Consider the following 18,984-nt stretch of genomic DNA (forward strand, 5'->3'; position numbering starts at 1 on the left):
GAGGCGGTGGTGTGGCAGATGGAGTGTAGGGGAATGAGTAAGAGTACTCACTTTGGCTGACCCACTTAGGTCATTGCAGTGTCTCCTGCACTGTATGCAGGTGCGCGATATGTTGGTGGTGCAGGTGACCTTCTCTGCCACCTCGAGCCAGGCCTTCTTGGTGGCACAGGCAAGCCGCTTCCTCCCGCCCGCCGGGGGGAAGATCTCTTTCCTCCCCCTCCTCCTCACCCCATCCAATAAGAGCTGGAGTGAGGCATAATTAACCTGGGAGCAGACTTCCCTCTGGGCTGCTCCATGCTGTAATTTTTCCTATTTCTTGCAGCATCAGTCAGTGGAGGACTGCCCCTTTAAATAGGGCTCGTCCAGCTGACAGACCTTACTGCTCATGCGCAGTCCGCCCGCCCGCCGCGCAGCTTAGCAGCGGGGAACCCGGAAGAACAGGTAAGTGGATCCAATCAGCCTGCGATTGCATGCGGGGCAGACTGATTTCACCGGGCGCGTTACCCCCCGCCGCGAACCCGCCGCCCTGGTAATATCGGGCCCAACATGTTGGGTGATTGGCCAGATATGGTGTTTAAACTCGGTTCGGATATTTTAAGGTTCCTTGGGTTCAGCCTGAATGATCAGTCAGGAAGGTGGCTGGAATCAGGGGTTTTTGTGCATAATTTTTGCCAGGAACTGAAAAGCATGGTTTTGGTTTTGTCATTGTTGAGTTTGGAGAAAATTCTGGCTTATCCACAACTTATTGCCAAACAGCAGCAAGGCAGCAGAGGGACAGTTGAGGTGAGGGTAGTGTTGGCAGGGCAAGGGTGGATGTCCTTGGCATATATATGGAGGCTGGCAGCATACCAAGAGGCAGCTTATAAATGAGGTCTACGAAGGGGACAATGGAACTTAGAAGCAGGTCATTCGTGATTAAGCAGGCACGGGAAGAGAAATCATTGTGGGAGATGTGCTGGCAATGATGAGGGAGGTAACACTGGACCCATGGAAGTGGGGGTGACACAGAGATGGACAGGACGGTAGGAGAATGTGGTGGTGAATCTTATCGAAGGCTACAGAGAAGAAACAGTTACACAGGACGTCAGTGAGTGTTGGTGCTATAGTTGGATGGAAACCAGACTGAGGGGATTTGAACAGTGAGACTTTTGAGGACCTTAAAGTGGAAGGCAAGGTTAGAAGTGGTGCAATAGTTGAAGAGAATAGAGCAGTGAAAGGGTGGCTTTTTACTGAGGGGAGTTGTGATGTTTTGAAGGGGTGATGGGAGGGAAATGGTGCCTGAGAAAAGCAAGTAGTTGGTGATGTCAGTAAGGATTTGCTGAGGAGAGGTAGTTCAGTGGTCAGCAGCAGGTTCAAGGTGAGGGTCAAACAAAGGAGGAGGCGGTGGGTCTCATGGAGTGCAGTTAATGGTAGGCTCTTGTTCTTCTTTTTGACTTGTCTATTGTAGTATGATTTAGAATGTTACAGCACATCAAGTCTGTGCTGGTATGTTTCCACACTTGAGCCATGTTAAGCCAGTGCATATGTTAAGAGTAGGAGGTTTCAGGGTGATCTTATAGAAGTCTATAAAATAATGAGGGGCATAGATAAGGTCGATAGTCAAAATCTTTTCCCAAAGGTAGGGGAGTCTATAACGAGGGGCAATTTTTTCACTCAAAGGGCGGTGAGTGTCTGGAACGAGCTGCCAGAGGCAGTAGTAGAGGCGGGTACAACTTTGTCTTTTAAAAAGCATTTGGACAGTTACATGGGTAAGATGGGTATAGAGGGATATGGGCCAAGTGCAGGCAATTGGGACTAGCTTAGTGGTATAAACTGGGCGACATGGACATGTTGGGCCAAAGGGCCTGTTTCCATGTTGTAAACTTCTAAGATTCTATGATTCTAAGGTTGGCCAATGATATTTGTATTGTCCAATTGGTCCTTTGGACAGCTGATGAACCGTTTGTCCAATATCTGAGGCTGATCTGTTGCAACATAATTATCTTGTAAAAGTCCATGATGTTTTTACATGCATTAAGCAACAACAGTGGTATTATAAAACAAAAAGCAGCATCTAAAAATCCCTCTTTTCTCACCACATCTCTATTGTAACTGCTTGAAATTTTTTTCAACAGTGTCTGTAGCTGCTTCTTTTTCAGTTCAGTGAAGCCTGCAATTATGACTAAAAATGAAAAAAGCCACAAATTTGGGAAGGAGTCTACAAGTCTACAGAACCCTTTACGGTTCAGTTTATTTTCCCAGCCACTTCACAGTTTATGGCAATAGTAGCAATAGTTGAGTGCAAATTTCAGTCAAGGAATTTGGAGCACAAAAGGGGTAGACAGATCACGGTCGATGCTCAGCTGGCATTTATTGGGTTTACTTTGTAAATGCTAACTGCCATTTTGAATTTATTGCCATGCATCAGGGTGAGGAGGCATCTTTGACCTTGTGGGATCATTGACGATCAAGCTCCGGTCCCCTGCATGGGAGCCCAGTGCATAACTTGAAAGAGTAACAGGCTGCTGGTAAGCAATATAAAAAAAAAATCATTAGTTGAGGTTTAAACAAGACTCTGGTAATATGTGGGGTCAAATGTTTATGCAAAATGATTCCCATGTGTACTTTAACTGTCCTTTGGTATCCCCGTTGAACAGATTTTTTTCCCCCTCAAATGAAATATTAGACAACTGAAAATTGATGTTTCATTTGAGATTTAAAAATTGTGTTGAAGTGCTGTGTCATCACTTGAACACTGAGGCAGGTCACATGGGCTTTGTTTTTGGAGTACTTTGTGGTGTTGGTATGTTAATGGTTAGCATTATCGCTTATTCAAACCCAATTGCTGCAGCTTTTTTGAGGCAGGTCGGAAATCCCTTTGAGCTAATTACCCAGTCTCGAAAATTCGAGACTGTGTACACAGTTTATTAATCTGATGTAATAGTCCAGAGGTCCTTGTCTTCAGCTCTAAATTAGGTCTTTTAGCTGCAGGGATTTAGTCAATCATTTATTTTGTGTTGTATGTTGATAGTTTAATGAACCTGTAATAAAGAGACCAAGTAATGTATAAGTGAGCTTTATATAGGCTTTACAGGCTGGTTTGAATCAACAAACTGGTGCCTAAGTAAATGCAAGGATTAGAAAGTCAGCTGGCATGAGTTAGAAAGATTTCATAAATGTTTTTAAAAGTGACACAATAATTGACTAGCATGGTGGCAGTGCATGGGTACGGTGCATAGTGGTTATGTTACTGGACTAGTAATCCAGAGGCCTGGACTAATAATCCAGATTCATGAGTTTAAATCCTGCCACGGCAGCTGGGGAATTTAAATTCAATTGATTAAATAAAATCTGGAATTAAAATACTAGTATCAGTAATGGTGGCCATGTCGATTGTTGTAAAAACCCATCTGGTTCACTGATGTCCTTTAGGGAAGGAAACCTGCCGTCCTTACCCGGTCTGGCCTAAATGTGACTCCAGACCCACAGCAATGTGGTTCATTCTTAATTGCCCTCTGAAATGGCCTAGCAAGCCACTCAGTTGTAAAATCTCGCAAAAAAAAGTCATAATAAGAATAAAACCGGACGGACCACTAGGCACCAGACACGACAAAGGCAAACCAAGCCCAGTCGACCCTGCAAAGTCCTCCTCACTAACATCTGGGGACTTATGCCAAAATTGGGAGAGCTGTCCCACAGACTAGTCAAGCAACAGCCTGACAGAGCCATAATCGCACAATCATACCTTTCAGCGAATGTCCCAGACTCTTCTATCACCATCCCTGGGTATGTCCTGTCCCACCGGCAGGACAGACCAACCAGAGGTGGCGGTATAGTGATATACAGTCAGGAGGGAGTGGCCTTAGGAGCCCTCAACATTGACTCTGGACCACATGAAATCTCATGGCATCAGGTCAAACATGGGCAAGGAAACCTCCTGCTGATTACCACCTACCGCCCTCCCTCAGCTTATGAATCAGTCCTCCTCCATGTTGAGCACCATTTGGAGGAAGCACTGAGGGTAGCAAGGGCACAAAATGTACTCTGGGTGGGGGAGTTCAAGAGTGGCTCGGTAGCACCACTACTGACCGAGCTGGCCGAGTCCTGAAGGACATAGCTGCTAGACTGGGCCTGCGGCAGGTGGTGAGTGAACCAACACGAGGGAAAAACTTACTTGACCTCGTCCTCACCAATCTACCTGTCGCAAATGCATCTGTCCATGACAATATTGGTAGGAGTGACCACCGCACAGTCCTCGTGGAGACGCAGTCCCGTCTTCGCACTGAGGACATCATCCAACGTATTGTGTGGCACTGTCACTGTGCTAAATGGGATAGATTCAGAACAGATCTAGCAGCTCAAAACTGGGCATCCATGAGGCGCTGTGGGCCATCAGCAGCAGCAGCAGAAATGTATTCCAGCACAATCTCTAACCTTATGACCTGGCATATTCCTCATTCTACCATTACCAACAAGCCAGGGGATCAACCCTGGTTCAATGAGGAGTGTAGAAGAGCATGTCAGGAACAGCACCAGGCGTACCTAAAAATGAGGTGCCAAACTGGTGAAGCTACAACTCAGGACTACATGCATGCTAATCAACGGAAGCAACATGCTATAGACAGAGCGAAGCAATTCCACAACCAACGGATCAGATCAAAGCTCTGCAGTCCTGCCACATCCAGCCGGGAATGGTGGTGGACAATTAAACAACTAACGGGAGGAGGAGGCTCTGTAAACATCCCCATCCTCAATGATGGTGGAGTCCAGCACGTGAGTGTAAAAGACAAGGCTGAAGCGTTTGCAACCATCTTCAGCCAGAAGTGTCGAGTGGACGATCCATCTCGGCCTCCTCCCGATATCCCCACCATCACAGAAGCCAGTCTTCAGCCAATTCGATTCACTCCACGTGATATCAAGAAACGGCTGAGTGCATTGGATACAGCAAAGTCTATGGGCCCCGACAACATCCCGGCTGTAGTGCTGAAGACTTGTGCTCCAGAACTAGCTGCGCCTCGAGCCAAGCTGTTCCAATACAGCTACAACACTGGCATCTACCCGACAATGTGGAAAATTGCCCAGGTAAGACCTGTCCACAAAAAGCAGGACAAATCCAATCCGGCCAATTACCGCCCCATCAGTCTGGTCTCAATCATCAGCAAAGTGATGGAAGGTGTCATCGACAGTGCTATCAAGCGGCACTTACTCACCAATAACCTGCTCACCGATGCTCAGTTTGGGTTCCGCCAGGACCACTCGGCTCCAGACCTCATTACAGCCTTGGTCCAAACATGGACAAAAGAGCTGAATTCCAGAGGTGAGGTGAGAGTGACTGCCCTTGACATCAAGGCAGCATTTGACCGAGTGTGGCACCAAGGAGCCCTAGTAAAATTGAAGTCAATGGGAATCAGGGGGAAAACTCTCCAGTGGCTGGAGTCATACCTAGCACAAAGGAAGATGGTAGTGGTTGTTGGAGGCCAATCATGTCAGCCCCAGGGCATTGCTGCAGCAGTTCCTCAGGGCAGTGTCCTAGGCCCAACCATCTTCAGCTGCTTCACCAATGACCTTCCCTCCATCCTATGGTCAGAAATGGGGATGTTCGCTGATGATTGCACAGTGTTCAGCTCCATTCGCAACCCCTCAAATAATGAAGCAGTCTGAGCCCGCATGCAGCGGGACCTGGACAACATCCAGGCTTGGGCTCATAAGTGGCAAGTAACATTCGCGCCAGACAAGTGCCAGGCAATGATCATCTCCAACAAGAGAGAGTCTAACCACCTCCCCTTGACATTCAACGGCATTACCATCGTCGAATCCCCCACCATCAACACCCTGGGGGTCACCATTGACTAGAAACTGAACTGGACCAGCCACATAAATACTGTGGCTACAAGAGCAGGTCAGAGGCTGGGTATTCTGCAGCGAGTGACTCACCTCCTGATTCCCCAAAGCCTTTCCACCATCTACAAGGCACAAGTCAGGAGTGTGATGGAATACTCTCCACTTGCCTGAACGATTGCAGCTTCAACAACACTCAAGAAGCTCGACACCATCCAGGACAAAGCAGCCCGCTTGATTGGCACCCCATCCACCACCCTAAACATTCACTCCCTTCATCACTGGCGCACTGTGGCTGCAGTGTGTACCATCCACTGGATGCACTGCAGCAACTCGCCAAGGCTTCTTCGACAGCACCTCCCAAACCCACGACCTTTACTACTTAGAAGGACAAGGGCAGTAGGCACATGGGAACAACACCACCTGCACGTTCCCCTCCAAATCACACACCATCCCGACTTGGAAATATATCGCCGTTCCTTCATCGTCGCTGGGTCAAAATCCTGGAACTCCCTTCCTAACAGCACTGTGGGAGAAACTTCACCACACGGACTGCAGCGGTTCAAGAAGGCGGCTCACCACCACCTTCTCAATGGGCAATAAATGCTGGCCCCGACAGCGACGCCCACATCCCATGAACGAATAAAAATATGTGGGACTATCTGCCCACAGCACTATCGAGTGAAAGGGTCCTCCTCTTTCAATCTTCTGCCCTGCCCAGTGACTCCATGGAGAAGAGAGAGATAATTGATAGAGATATCCTCATCAGGCTCCTGACACATTCCTCTGGCTGCCGATGCACACACTGTCAGTGGTAGCCCAACCACCCTCTCAGTGGTGTGGAACATGCTCCATCAGAACCAACATGGCAGACTAAAATAAGGACAAATTGCCGCAAGCAAAGTAAAACTGTAATTTAACAAACAAAACCATGACTCGCCAGACAGTTTCACTTAGTCTTTGTTATCCAGCAAAATTGTAATCTGATAATTGGTCTTGTGTATTCAAGACATGATTATCATGTCATTCCAATTCTATGTGTCACACACACATTTATTTGTCCAATGTACCAAACTAACTTTAATTTGCTTTAATATTTTAATCTCCAATTTTCCATCTCTTTTGGGCTAGTGAGCAGGTAACCAGGTCACTTTCTTTGAACCCAAGCAACAGGGAAGCTTGCAGGAATTGGGCAAGTTGACTCAACTTGTGATTTCACCTTCATGTGAGTGGGGAAACGTCTTCCGCTGACTGAGATCAGGACCCACTCATATGTCACTCTGCTGCACAACAGTACTCTGGCAGACCGAGCAAGACATTGGGGATATTTCTTCTATCTTTGATGCAACTCCATAAGCAACAGTACTGAAGTTTATCATCAATTGCATGACATATCCATTTGTAACAGTAACTCTGTAGACAACAATTTCTACACTGGCTGCCCAGCCACATGATAGAGAGTGTGAGCATTAGACAGCTCTGGAAAACCAGAGTTTAAAAGTTGCTGGTACTTGGCTCTTCACTGACCCGAGAATGTTTGAACTTCAACTGAAGGCACAAATCTTGAAAATCCACCTTCGGTATGAACCATGCACTTGTTGGTGGAACAAGAAATAACACGAAATATCAGATATAACGGAAGAGTAGAAAAAGAAACAAGTGGAAGAATTTGAGAAAAAGCATATCCACTTGGCTTTTGAGTTGTCTGAAGCCCGCACGGTTTGAGACAAGTTTCATTTGGCCCATTTCCCTACATTACAACAGTGACTACACTTCAAAAGTACTTCATTGGCTGTGAAGTGCTTTGGGACATCCTGAAAGTTCTTCCTTCTTCCTTCCAACATCCAGCAATAATTGGTCACATCTCTGCTGAGCTGACCATTCATGCCTGATTATGGAGAAGTCTACAGCTAAACATAAGATGCTTACTCTTTGAGATAAGAAGTCTTGGGGTGGGGGGATATAAGAGGAAAATACTCCACTGAATTTTTAAAAATAAACAGTGGCACTTGAAGTGTATTTACAAGGCTCGGTGGTAGCACTCTCACTTCTGAGTCAGAAGGTTGTGGGTTCAAGTCCCACTCCAGAGACTTGGGCACATCTAGGCTGGCACCACATTGCAGTACTAAGGGAGTGCTGTCTTTCGGATGATACGCTAAACTGAGGTCCCGGTGTTCTGGCCAACATAACGTTTATCCCTCAAACAACATTACTAAAACAGATATACTGGTCATTATCTCATTGCTGTTTGTGGGACCTTGCAGTGCACAAATTGGCTGCTGTGTTTCCCTGACAGCAGATTAAATTGGTAATCATTGCCTCGTAAAATGTGACGATAGTGATTATTGCACTTCAGAAGTACTTAATTAGCTGTAAAGTGCTTTGGGATGTTCTGAGGTCATGAAAGGTGCTATATAAATGCAAGATGTACTGCTGATTCCCTTCATCATTTTCTACTTCATTTTGCAACTGCAGTCATAAAATGGTCCAGATGGTCACCATCTCCCAACCATTCACAGGCAGTGATTGGAAACTGTTTGGCAATTGACCATATACCCATCCAGATCCCAAAAGGATGTCAACATCATTTTGCATCTAATTTCCTCAGCTTCATTTGATCATGTAACTTGGCCACAACCGAAGGAGAACCTTTTATGAACATTCTGAACTGACTCATTCCAGCTCAGCAGTAAAATTATATGTTTCTCAGGAAATTTCACAAACCATGAATCTCCCAGGCTTCATTGTGGTTGCATAATAACAGTCTGAGTCTACAAGAGATTAGTCCAACAAGAAGGAGAATCTCTAACAGAAAATACAGCTGTATATAACTGCAGTAGTGCCACTAAAACTGAAAAATTACAACTTTATTTTAAAATTGTGTTTAAAACACAGAACACTTTTGCTGTGCCTTGTCCTATGGAATCAGTTCATTCAACAAGTAAAAGTTAAACCTGCCCACAAGGAAAATATCGCAAAAGTTGTTTTAAGAAATAGCTCACTAACCATTTCAGATACCTCATCTGCTGTTATGAGTTGTCCTGTTGGCTTCTTTCTTACAGCAAAGTGATTGCTTCCTGTTACCTGTCATATCTATTAGCAGCCAATTGCTCTCTATACAGTGAAAAATGCTTTGTAGATTTGCGATTTAACAGAACAGTTTAAGCATCCCATGCGTAAATCAGAAACTAATGTTTCTCCAGGTGTATTTCTTCAGAAAATACTTGTTGATCAAGTTCCTGCAACGAATTCTCCAGTGTTACACAGCGCATCCAGAATTCTCAGATAGACTTGCACTGTAACGCCATAAAAGGCGTAATCTGTACTACATGTGTCCTATCCATATGCTTTGAATTAGATGCTCCCTGAAAGAACAGCCACTTGAAACGCCTTTAATAAGCTTCTGAACTCAAAATTGTTTCAGTCAAAACCATGCATTTAGCACCCTGATCCAGATTGCAGATGCAATCCATCATACTTTTATGTACCTCATGAGCTTTTTCACATTTAAGTGACTACTTTACCATACAAGTCTCCTAAAGAAACCGGATTCTTAAGGAATTAATTTCCCAGCCATTTATTTTGTCAATAGGAGAATCTATCCAAGCACCAATATTCTAACCCTAGGATCAGGTTATCACCACCAGGCTGGCATCTCAACTTTTTCTTTCTAGAGAAACATGGCAGAATGTCCTTTATCCAGTTTATTCTTTGGCTTCAGAATTCAATGCTCTTATATAATATGGGCAAATCAGGATATCTCAGGCATCCAGACTGTAGGTTGTGGATGCAAGATTTCTTTGTATGGAGACAGTGTCCTGTTGTATATCTCTGACCTGTGATTTTCCTTTCTGTTGCCTACATTAAGCAGTTGTAAACAATTTTACAACACCAAGTTATAGTCCAGCAATTTTATTTTAAATTCACAAGCTTTCGGAGGCTTCCTCCTTCGTCAGGTAAATTAAGCAGCACACTGCTCTGTTTTGGACATGAAATTAAGATAGAAGCCGATGTCCTTGGATCTCTCCTGCCTGGAAGCATTGAGACTGTCTTGCCCTTTGGGCGTCCTTTGACCGGGTCTGGCACCACGCAATTATGAACAAGCTACCGTTATATCGTCTTGTACTCGTGCTCCTGGCTGCCTAGTTTCCTTGAAAATTGCCCTTTCTGTGCTGATTTCCATCAACTCAAGGACCCCCCAGGGCTCTGTTGTCTAGCCAGTCTCCATATGAGTTATTTCCTCCACTGCTTATCATTCAATCCTGTCCATTTTCTTCAACTGATGATTCCATTCCACATTCATCAACTTCAGATTGCATGCCTTCAGTGCACAGTCTTCATTCCTATTGTAGTTCAGTGAGTGGAATCACTTCATTGTGATGTACATGCCTTTAAATTGGGTAGTGAAAGTTTTTTAAAAACTCTTCAAAGACATTTTTTACAGGTCTCTTGCAAGTTCAACCAACAGTTGCCACCTCCTCTGATCTTATTCTTTGATCTCAAGTGCAATCCCCATATCTTAATTGCTAAACCTTGTCTGAGAAGCCCATTCAAGACTTGAATACTGGTTCCATATCTGGGAGGCTCTTTTAACACTTCTCTCACACTCTTGAACAGGATGCAGGAAACAACTTGTCTGACACCACCATTTTAATGATATTTCTGTGATAATTGATCCTCTAAATTTCCCTCTCTTGTTCCTTTTAAGCTGCAAATACACCATCCAACATGATTTTGCTCTTCCCTACATCCCCACTATGTTGAAGTCATTGCACTGCAGCGGGGTGCAGTAGTAATTCTTCTCCATCACCTCAAAACTATGGAATTCTTCACCTCCTTCTATCTTACTTTTCTCTTGAAATCTACAGGCTTTTAAAACTCATGTTTGGCATCCTCATTGATTGCCTAATCATGATTCATCTTATAATTTCCCCTACTGTTTTGAACCTTGGTGCTATCTTGGACAATGAGCCTTGACCCTTCATCTCGGTTCCTTAATTGAAAAAAAAATCATCTCCGGTTTTAAGTATTTGTGGTTGTGTATTTTTTCCTGTGTCGACGTCTTTTACCCGAAAAAAGTTTATGGGCTCTTTGGGAGGCAATATCAAGATAATCGCCCTTTCCTTAGATCTTTCCAGGAGGAGTCAGTATTCTTAAAGCAAACATTCTCCCCCATGTTTCAGGTATTTCTGGTTATCTTTTAAGAATTCAAGCATGTCTGCTCCCTCTTTATTTGGAATGACAAGTTAGGCAGATCCAGTCCTCCCACACCTCAAGGTGGAGTTTCCTTTTCAAATTATCTATTTAGTTGCACCCAAATTTTATTTGTCTTGGTTGAAGTTGTCACCTCTAATCGACATCTATGGCTAGTGATGAAGTAGATAGATACACTGCCATCCCGTTCCTGTTACAAATCTGGTTTTCCTTTGCAGTATTTCCTGTCATCATATAGTCTCATCCAAAGTATACAGTACAGTTTCAACTCCTTGTTAAGTTACAGCGACATAAGCATGTTGTTTGTCCGACATTCCTGGTGACCTGCCTGTCAGTTGACCTCTTCAGTATATTCCGAATACCTCTCCCTCTCCAGCTGCAGAGGGATGCAGATAGTGGATTGAGCCGTTACACCAAGTATCGGGGATTTACCGTGATGGTTCAATTACAGAAGAGGAATGAGACAACGTATGAGCCACAACATCAATAGTCTACATCTGTTATAGGCTGTGAGAGGGACAAGTAAACAAAATCTTGCGCCATATCTCCTGTCAGCTCTCCTCATAATCTCTGCACGAATGTTAGACATAATTGGATTCCAGTGACAAAACTGTACTGGTTAATGTTAAATCCAATGTTATCTAACATTTGCTGGCAAAGCTGTAGGGGAACTGGCAATATCTTCTTCATATTTTGGGCCTCTTCACAAATTGTACTGATCTGAGATGTGATATTGAAAGAGGATAAGATGCTGATCAGGATAACCATAGAACTTAATCTGCACCATTGTATTTTAGGATTCTCAATTGGGGCCCCCTTGGTTGCAGATGTGCACTGACCTATTGATTTCTTCCTCCATGCCATATGGTATCAGCCTTTGCTTCCAACCCAGCTCACTGGGAACTGCTTTGTCAGAGAGAATTATATACACTGACTGATTCCAAAACATGAATTACCTTCAGGCATGCCTTACACTTTCTGGAGTTCTGTGCACATGGATTGGCAGGGTGCCCCATCTGTAGGTTCTGACCGAGAATCCCTTTGCAGGTACTTAAGAGCGGTTGTAGGGGAGCTTCAAGAATTCTGGGAACTGTTCTCCACCCCAGTGTGGGTGCTAATTCCCTTTGGATCCACTGATTGCACCCTCCTCTCTTGTTCCTGTTCACATGTATCTATTGCAGTGGTAATATCAGTGACAGTTCCTCGAGCTTCTTTGCAAAGGGATTGCTCCACAGTATTTTTGAGCCATCAGCTCTCGTCTTGTCATCTCACGACTAGTTCCCAGAAAATAAACTGTCTTTGTTGTAAAGCTCTGTGCCTGTTTGTTTCTGTACTTGGCCAGAAATCTCTTTCTGCTCAATTACTTCAATATATTTGCTTATAAAATTTATAAAGGTTTTTAAAAAAAACAACAATTCTGCCAGTGCAGTGGTGGAGGACAGAGAAATACCAAGTGCTGTCACTGGGAAATGAGATACAGAGACCCACCATTTCCACACTGATGGATTTCGAACCTCAGGTATTTCCCTCAGATTAGAAATCCTGAAGGAAGGAGAACTATCTGGAGGAACAGTGACCTTGAGCCTTTGTCACACACTTCCCCATAGCCGATCACCGAGAGTCACTGGCAGAGCCCTCTGTGCAGGTTGGCTCTCTGAGCAGGTTGGCCATCTCTCATTTGTGCTTTCTTGGCCCTCAGTGTGTGCAAATTATCTGGCACATTTGCCTACATAAGAAATCGTGATTGCACTTCAGAAGAGTAAGTCATCGGCTACGAAATGTTTTGTGACATCCTGAGGATGTAAAAGGTGACGTACAAGGGCAAGTTCTTTCTTTCTGTTTTTAGCCATGGATGGCACCTGATGTGGTGAGACCTAAATTATTAAATCGGGGAAAATAACATAAAAACATAAGTTGTGCTGTCCTCACACAAATAAATGACATTATTTCAATTCTCTTCCTTTCTGGCCTCCCTCCAATTTTCTCCCATGTTGTCCTGTCCGAGCTGCCTTGTGTTGGGCACCATACAATAGCACAGTCTATTCTCCACCATGTGATCTAAGTGGCCATTCAGGCAATGAATGTTGGCAAGCTATTCCATAAGTAGAAGGCGTCGCATTGAAACCCAGTCCTGCCCTCGTATGTGCACTTGATAGTGATCGGGAGTGGGTTTTGTTCCTCCCTACCCCAGGGGTACAGACGCCCATTGTGGCCTTTAATGCTGCTCTGGCTGAGACAAGCTAACTCAGCACAGTTAAGCTCTTATTATTTTTATGTTTGCTTTTAATTTGATCAGGTTCAGATACAGTTGTACATGAGCACTGGCAAAGGTCTCAAAAGCTGCTTCCATGAATTTAGGAATTTTAAGTACAAGTTTCTTGTCAAAAATCTCTCTTTATTTTTAAACTGCAAATAAAGTGCCCTCTAGTTAGGCAGTCCAGATCCCAGTAAATTGCTGTTTTGATTCACGTAAGATATTTAGTTCAAAGTGTAGGGTATTTCGTGACTGAAATCTGAATGAGAGGGAAATGTCAGAAATAGTCTTGGTTTCCTTAATTAATATTAGCACAAAATTGTTGCTGTTTGTAAATTGCCTTCATATGTTGGCCGGTTTGAATTTCTGTCAACTGAATGTACGACCCAAATTTATTCTTCATTTTGGCGGGCAAAGTGTTTTTTTAAAAAATTCTAATGCAGTTTTTTCAGCTGCAACGTTCTATGATCACACGGTGGTCCAGCAGGAGTAAAGTTCAGAGTTTAAAATATAGCGTTTTTGTCCTTGTGTTTGTCACATGAGCTGTAAATTAAATCCCCCTCAAAGCAGGAAGTGTGTGTCCAGAATGAACAGCTGGGTGCCAGGCTGTGAAACTGCTTTACTGAAAGTACATCTTTTTTGTGAATAAAGAGAATGGTTGAGGGCTGACCTGGTGCTGAGTCTTAAAGCAGTATCAGTGTCACAGATTGATGAGCTCTAAATTTAGACCCCCTACTTCACTCAGATAATGAAGCAGTCCGTGCCCGCATGCAGCAAGACCTGGACAACATCCAGGCTTGGGCTGATAAGTGGCAAGTAACATTCGTGCCAGACAAGTGCCAGGCAATGGCCATCTCCAACAAGAGAGAGTCTAACCACCTCCCCCTGACATTCAACGGCTTTACAATCGCAGAATCCCCCACCATCAACATTCTGGGGGTCACCATTGACCAGAAACTAACTGGACCAGCCACATAAATACTGTGGCTACAATAGCAGGTCAGAGGCTGGATATTCTGCGGCGAGTGACTCACCTCCTGACTCCCTAAAGCCTTTCCATCATCTACAAGACACAAGTCAGGAGTGTGATGGAATACTCTCCACTTGCCTGGATGAGTGCAGCTCAAGAAGCTCGACACCATCCAGGACAAAGCAGCCCGCTTGATTGGCACCCCATCCACCACCCTAAACATTCACTCCCTTCATCACCGGCGCACTGTGGCTGCAGTGTGTACCATCCACAGGATGCACTGCAGCAACTCGCCAAGGCTTCTTCGACAGCACCTCCCAAACCCACTACCTTTACCACTTAGAAGGACAAGGGCAGCAGGCACATGGGAACAAAACCACCTGCACGTTCCCCTCCAAGTCACACACCATCCCGACTTAGAAATATATCGCTGTTCCTTCATCGTCGCTGGGTCAAAATCCTGGAACTCCCTTCCTAACAGCACTGTGGGAGAACCTTCACCACACAGACTGCAGCGGTTCAAGAAGGCAGCTCATCACCACCTTCTCAAGGGCAATTAGGGATGGGCAATAAATGCTGGCCTTGCCAGCGACGCCCACATCCCATGAGTGAATTTTAAAAAAAGCAACTCGCCAAGGCTTCTTCTACAGCACCTCCCAAACCCGCGATCTCTACCACCTAGAAGGACAAGGGCAGCAGGCACATGGGAACAACACCACCTGCACATTCCCCTCCAAGTCACACACCATCCCGACTTGGAAATATATCACCGTTCCTTCATCGTCGCTGGGTCAAAATCCTGGAACTCCCTTCCTAACAGCACTGTGGGAGAACCTTCACCACACAGACTGCAGTGGTTCAAGAAGGCAGCTCATCACCACCTTCTCAAGGGCAATTAGGGATGGGCAATAAATGCTGGCCTTGCCAGCGAGGGCCACATCCCATGAACAATTAAAAAAAAAAGTACTTCATTGGCTGTGAAGAGCTTTGGGACATCCTGAGGTTGTGAAAGGCACTGTAGAAATGAAGTTCTTTTCTTCTGTTCTTGTACTAACAATCCAGAGGTTCTAGCTTCAAATTCCACCTTGGCAAGATATTTACACATGAGAAAGTTCATTCAGCCCATCTTAATTTATCCATCCAGAAATACCTACAGTCCCCCCCTCCCCAGTTGCTGCATTTAATTGTTTATTCAATGATGCCAGGGTTTTCACCTCCTCTACTCTTTCTGAAAGTCCAATCCAAGTTTAGATCACTCCCTTATAATCATTGTCAGTGTCTCACAATTCTCCCTGGTCTCTGGGATGATCCTTGGGGATTGATTCGTTCTAAGCCTTTTCAGCTTGTCTAGAACTTAGATACAATTTCTATTGAAGTCACAAATTTTGCCTTGGTTCTCTTTTTGGAGAGGGCATATTTTTCGTGTGTTCCATTGAGAATACTTTGAGAAAGTAGTAATTCAGAATATTTACCAATTCACATTTGTCCCTGGTATCAAATCTGCTTACATCTTTCAAGATTCTTATCTCTTCTCTGAGCTCTCTTGCAGTACTGAATCACTTTAGGTTTTGCCTCTCTAGCTATGCTTTTTTTTAGGTCTTTCTTCGCTCTTCTGATCACCTTTTTGATGTATTACTGCACATTCTTGCATTCATCCCCCTCCCTTTTCTTTCTGCAAGATTGTAGACATAGTTTTACCTCTGAGTTTCACTTTTGATTTGCATGTTAATCCATTAAAGGACACACTTATTTAGTCTGAGCTCGCTGATCATCGGTATGCATTTGTCGTCATGCTCAGCTTACACCCTACGATCTTGAGGGAAGTGGCAGTAGGGATTGTGGATGCTTTGGTAATAATTTTCCAAAATTCTCTGGACTCGGCAAAGTTCCCAGCAGATTGGAAAACTGCTAATGTAACATCCTTATTTAAAAAGTGTAGTAGGCAGAAGGCTGGAAATTATAGACCAGTTAGCCTAACATCTGTGGTGGGTAAAATTTTGGAGTCTATTATTAAGGAGACAGTAGCGGAACATTTGGATAAACATAATTTAACAGGACAAAGTCAGCATGGCTTTACGAAGGGGAAGTCATGTCTGACAAATTTGCTTGAGTTCTTTGAGGACATAACGTACAGGGTGGATAAAGGGGAACCAGTGGACGTAGTGTATTTAGACTTCCAGAAGGCATTCGACAAGGTGCCACATAAAAGATTATTGCTCAAGATAAAGAATCACTAGATTGGGGGTAATATTCTGGCATGGGTGGAGGATTGGTTATCTAACAGGAAGCAGAGAGTTGGGATAAATGGTTCATTCTCGGACTGGCAACCAGTAGCCAGTGGTGTTCCGCAGGGGTCGATGCTGGGTCCCCAACTCTTTACAATCTATATTAACGATTTGGAGGAGGGGACCGAGTGTAACATATCAAAGTTTGCAGATGATACAAAGATGGGAGGGAAAGTACAGAGTGAGGAGGACATAAAAAACCTACAAGGGGATATAGACAGGCTGGGTGAGTGGGCCGAGATTTGGCAGATGCAATACAATATTGGAAAATGTGAGGTTATGCACTTTGGCAGGAAAAATTAGAGAGCAAGTTATTATCTTAATGGCGAGAAACTGGAAAGTACTGCAGTACAAAGGGATCTGGGGGTCCTCGTGCAAGAAAATCAAAAAGTTAGTATGCAGGTGCAGCAGGTGATCAAGAAGGCCAACGGAATGTTGGCTTTTATTGCTAGGGGGATAGAATATAAAAACAGGGAGGTATTGCTGCAGTTATATAAGGTATTGGTGAGACCGCACCTGGAATACTGCATACAGTTTTGGTGTCCATACTTAAGAAAAGACATACTTGCTCTCGAGGCAGTACAAAGAAGGTTCACTCGGTTAATCCCGGGGATGAGGGAGTGGACATATGAGGAGAGGTTGAGTAGATTGGGACTCTACTCATTGGAGTTCAGAAGAATGAGAGGCGATCTTATTGAAACGTATAAGATTGTTAAGGGGCTTGATCGGGTGGATGCGGTAAGGATGTTCCCAAGGATGGGTGAAACTAGAACTAGGGGGCATAATCTTAGAATAAGGGGCTGCTCTTTCAAAACTGAGATGAGGAGAAACTTCTTCACTCAGATGTTAGTAGGTCTGTGGAATTTGCTGCCCCAGGAAGCTGTGGAAGCTACATCATTAAATAAATTTAAAACAGAAATAGACAGTTTCCTAGAAGTAAAGGGAATTAGGAGTTACGGGGAGCGGGCAGGAAATTGGACATGAATTTAGATTTGAGGTTAGGATCAGATCAGCCATGTTCTTATTGAATGGCGGAGCAGGCTCGAGGGGCCGATTGGCCTACTCCTGCTCCTATTTCTTATGTTCTTATTCCTTTAAAGATGTTACACTTGTCCTCCATTGTAGTCTTGATGAATATCCTCCTCCAATCCATTTACTTCTGTTGTACCATTCTTTATTTGAACTTAGGCCTTTTGAAGATATCAACTTGGCTTCTGGTCTTGGTGTGTCTGAATCCCAGATCATGCTAAACTTCATTGTGTGGTCACTATCCCCCTCGGAGTGCTACAACCTCCAATTCCTGTATGTTGGCTGGGTTATTTATGACTATCAGAGCAAGATGAGCACTGTTTCTCTGGGCTTTATTTACACACCAAGGGAGATTTTTCTGGATTTGCACGGGCACAGTTCGTCACCCGAACTCCCTTCACCGCCCAGGCTCCCTTCCTCACTATGAGCGAGTCAGAACGTACGACTGTAAAGGAACATAACTGATTTTCTTTCCATCAATTTAAATGGAAGGAAAATAGAGCGGCTTCGTTTATAAGCCTGTACTGTGCTGCCCATTTATTACAAAAAAAGACTAAGTTTATTGATCCCTTAGATTCTTACTTGCCTTTTGCCCTGCCACTGAACCCTCCACACCGTCCCCGAAGCTTTGCAGAGTAGAGCTCTCTCATGGTGAAGCATTTTGCCATTTTTCTACCAATTTCATTGTCTGTCACCCACCTTTATATGTGCTTCCATGATTTTGATTTATTTTGCCATCCAGAGGAGCAGTCTCAGCTACCAACTGGAAGTTCAGAGTCAGTTTTAATAACTATATCTGATATTGTTAGGTTTTTAACTAAAAAGAGCAAATATTTGAATAGTTTGTGTGGACGTGCCTATCCTTTAAGCATTTACCCTGTGTGAAGTGAACATGGAAACCCTGGATGTGGTTGCTTGCCTGGCCTCAGAACCTGGTGTGGTGTAGTTCGGTGGGGGGGCATCAAATTCAACAAATCTGGTAATTGGTGAGCTGGCGCCAGAAACGATGACTATGAAAGTTACTCAATTGTCGTACAAACCTAACTGGTTCACTCATGTACTTCAGGGAAGAGAACCTTCCTCGCCTCACCTGTCTGGTCTGCACAAGACTCCAATCCCACTTTACATGGTTTGACCCTTAATGCCCTTGGGAGTGGCCTAGCAAGCTACTCAACTGTAAAAGCAATCGCTACGAAGCAAGCAAAAAATGGCCCAGCAGCACCTCCTCGGGTCAAGTTGAGATGGTCAGTAAATGTGGCCGTGCCAGTGCCCCCATGTCTCAAACAAATTTTAAATCAAGTTGCACTTTAGGCCATAGCGATAAGTTGCATTGAAATGTATTAATTTCTTTTTTCAGTAATAGCTGTGACTTATGGTTCAGTTGTCTTAATAAACGAACACAAAAAATTCTGAAA

General features: G+C 44.2%; 1 protein-coding gene across 1 annotated transcript in view; it reads left to right on the forward strand.

Moving 5' to 3' along the window:
* The window catches only part of atf6 (activating transcription factor 6), a 331,264-nt gene that overhangs the window by 308,470 nt on the left and 3,810 nt on the right, over positions 1-18,984 (forward strand). The window lies entirely within an intron of this gene.

Source organism: Heptranchias perlo, chromosome 9, assembly GCF_035084215.1.
Source record: "Heptranchias perlo isolate sHepPer1 chromosome 9, sHepPer1.hap1, whole genome shotgun sequence".
In the NCBI taxonomy this organism is placed as follows: Eukaryota; Metazoa; Chordata; class Chondrichthyes; order Hexanchiformes; family Hexanchidae; genus Heptranchias; species Heptranchias perlo.